Raw genomic sequence first — 4,040 nt, forward strand, 5'->3', positions numbered from 1 at the left:
AATGTCAGTAGTGCAGAAAACCCAGGTTCGATCTCTGGGTCAGGAAGATCCTCTGGAGAAGGAAATGGCAACCCACTCCAGTATTCTTGCCTGGGAAACCCCACAGAAAAAGGAGCCTGGTGTGCTGCAGTCCACGGGTCACAAAGACTTGGGCACGACTGAAAGACAAACACTTTTGACCTTAACACCTTGCACTTAACCTTTAGTTGTTTAATCCACTTTGAATTTATTTTTGTGTTTGATGTTAGTGAGTGCTTGAATTTTATTCTTTCTATGCTGTCCAGTTTTCCCAGCACCACTTATTGAAGAGAGTGTCTTTTATTCCATTGTATATTCTTGCTTTCTTTGCCATAGATTAGGTGACCATTGATGCATGGGTTTATCACTGGACTTTCTATACTGCTTCATTGTGCTATGTGTCTGTCTTTGGGTCAGTGCTACAATGTTTTGATTACTGTAGCTTTGTTGTAAAGTCTGAAGTCAAGGAGCCAGATGCGTACAACTCCATTTTTCTTTCTCAAGGTTGCTTTGTTTATTCATGGCCTTTTTTGTTTCCATACAAATTGTAAAATTTTTGTTTCTAAATCTGTGAAAACTGTGATTGATAATTTGATAGGGATTACACTGAATCTATAGATTGCTTTGGGTAGCATAATCATTTGACAATACTGACTCTTCCAAAAAAGTCCATGGTCTATCTCTGCATCTGTTTCTGTTGTCGTTGACTCTTTTCATCAGTATCTTACAGTTTTCTGAGTACAGGTCTTCTGCCTCCTTATATAGGTTTCTTCCTAGCTATTTTTATGCAATGTTAAATGGGATAGATTCCATAATATTTTTTCTGATATTCAATTGTTAATGTATAGGAATGCAACAGATTTCTGTGTATTAATTTTGTATCCTCCAGTATTTCCAAATTCACTGATGAGTTCCAGTTGTTATCTGGTAGCAGCTTTAGGAATGAGTATGTATATATCATGTCATATGCAAACAGTGAGAGTTTCACTCTGTCTTTTACAAACTGGATTTCTTTTTCTTCACTGACTGCCATAGCTAGGACTTCCAAAACTATGTCAATAAGGGTCAGAGTGCACATCCTTGCCTTCTTCCTGAGAATTGAGGAAATGTTTTCAGTTTTTCACCATTAAGAATGATATTTGCTTGAGTTTGTCATATATTTCTTTTATTGCACTGAGGTAAATTCCCATTAGGCCCACAATTCTGAGAGCTTTTATCAAACAGTAAAAAGGTAGCAGTTGTTAACTTCTATTTACTTTTCAATATTACTGATTTGAGTCCATGATTTTTCTTACTGAGTGTGGTTAAATATTTAACGTTTGGTTTATCCTTGCATTTTTATCATAACGGGGTACAGAGTTTTGTGAAAACATTGTTAGATATCCATTGAGATGATCATATTTTTATTTCTTTTAGTAATTTAATGTAGAATGTCACATTGATTGATATGCATATATTGAAGAACCATTGCATCCCTGGGGTGATTCCTGCTTGATGACAATGTATGATCCTTTGATTGCTATGTTGGTTTCTATTATATCCGTGAGTATTTTGTTGAGGATGTTTCTGCCTATGATGATCACTGGTGCATGTGCTTAGTCACTGAGATAAGTCTGACTTTTTGAAATCCAAGGAACATCTGGATTAGAAACAGCCCCTGTCTACAAACCTATTGCCTATCAGCTATACCTGGAATTTGCCCACCCTGGCCACATTTGCTCCTTTCCTGGGTGAGATGAGTCACTTGCAGAGATTCTGTCTCTCCCACATCCACATGTCTGCCTTCAAGAAGCGGGAGCACGATCACGTGTTGCACGTTCCCTCCCAGTTCTGGAGGCTCGGCCACCTCCGGGATCTCCATCTGGAGTCCCCTTCCTTCCTTGAAGGCTGCCTGGACCAGATGCTCAGCTGAGTGTGGACCGCTGGCTAGGTAAGAGTAAACACAACATTAGAACATCCAAAGCACGTCTCTCACGTTTCTCTCTCCTAGGTGCGGTGGCCCACAAGCAGGCAAATCAAGGGAGGGGATTAAACGGACAGAGTCGTGCCTGTGAGGACGCAGAGGGTAGTATGTGGGATGTGCGCATCCCAGAGTTGCTAATTTCCTCCTACCTTGGAGGCATCTATGTGAAAATGGTCAACATAGGTAAGCGACCAGGACACTCAAGTGGGGAAGCGACATCAGATCAGAGCATCCCTGAAGAGAAGCTCTGTGCGCCCAAGGTCGCTGCCCTCAGTGAACCTGTTGTAAATCCCCTGTCTGTGAGAGACGGTTTGGGGCTCGAAATTTGGCTCCTTATGCACGTCTCCCTAGAGCCTCACCTGGCCAGAGATGTAGGATCTGGAGCTCCACGTCTGGCTGAAGGAAGCCTTACCTGAAACCATTGTTAGATCTCCTCTCCCCACACTAATATTCAGTGATGCCCACACTTGATGGAGATGCTCTATGGCTCCCCTCACAGCATGTTCTTGGGATTCCATGGTCTTCACTCATCCTCAGAAGGAGGTGGAGTGTGTTGTGCTCTGCTTGATAGATGAGGAGAGAGTGTCTTTGAGATCCTGTGAAGGGACTCGGTGCCACAGGGAGGCTGACAGCCCTCAGACTAGAATGAGGCAGGGAAAATCAGCGGGTTGACCCTCAATGGATGGTCAGACTAACGTTCGTCTGTGTAGAGACCTTTTGTCTATCAGCTGTGAGCAACCTGGCACCCGGTTCCAAAAGCAAATTGTTTGGTCTCACCCCAGGTGCTTGAAGTCCCCCTTGGACAGCCTGTCAATAACCAAGTGCTGGCTTACAGAATCAGACTTGACCCACCTGTGCGAGAGCCCAGACGTCAGTCAGCTAAAGAGCCTGGATCTGAGCAGTGTCACCATGACTGACTTTCGGCCTGAGCTCCTCCAAGTTCTGCTGGAGAAAGTCGCAGCCACCATGCAGGAACTGGACTTTGACATGTATGAGATCACGGACTCCCAGCTGGAGGCCTTCCTGCCTGCCCTGAGCCGCTGCTCCCGGCTCAGGTCCTTCAGCCTGTGTGGGAACCTCCTGTCCACAGCCGGCATGGAGAAGCTGCTGCGACACACCGCTGTGCTGCCCTGTTTAAGGCAAGAGCGTTATCCTGCCCCTCAGGAGACTTACAGACCTCGGGGTGTTCTCCTGGAAGCGAGACTTGCCCAGCTTCGGGCTCAGCTGTTGGAGATTCTGAGAGACTTGGGACGTCCCAGGGTCACCTGGATTGGCCTCAGCCCCTGTCCTCACTGTGGTGAGGATGTATGCCATCACGTGGAGCCCATGGTATACAGCTGTCCTGCCCCTGCCTAGGGGGTTGCCTCCATCAGAAGCTTTCTGCTGAGCACCTTGAAATGTAAATCGAGAATTTGGGGACATCATGAAGGGAACACAGACCCAGGGTTTCAGATATCTGTTCAAGGCGAATGGGAAAAGGAAACGTGTTAGGAAGGCGGTGGGTGGCAGTGGCCCTGGGGCAAGATTGCAGGGGGGAATGATAGACTGTGGGAGGGGATGGGACTTTCGTGCACATGAGCTTTTAGAATCTGATACAGTGAGAAAACATTTAAAATCTATAGAGAAATTTTGGTGAGTACAAGGTTTTTTTTAGTCTGTGATTGATAGTATCCTAAATATTTGAACAATCTAAATTTATATAAACAGGCAAGAGGCAAATTGTGGACCATTCTTATTCTTAAATACTATAGCTCTGCTAATACAAATGAGGACAGAGGCTAAAAGACCTGACTTTAAAATTTTTCTTAAAAGAAGACAATCAAAGCCACATGAAAACACATTTTCTATAAGAGAAGATGAATCCAGCCATTTCCACATGCACATACAATGTACAGAACATCCGGAAAAATTCACAGGAGATACACTAAATAGAACCCTCTGGAGAGGGGCCTGTGATGAAGAGGAATTTCAGGAAGAAGCTTGTTCTGTCTGTATTATTGGGATGTTTTGTGTTGAGAATATTTTGCTGTATTACTTGGCCGAAGCCAGCACTAGTGAG

Source organism: Dama dama, chromosome 14, assembly GCF_033118175.1.
Source record: "Dama dama isolate Ldn47 chromosome 14, ASM3311817v1, whole genome shotgun sequence".
Lineage (NCBI taxonomy): Eukaryota > Metazoa > Chordata > Mammalia > Artiodactyla > Cervidae > Dama > Dama dama.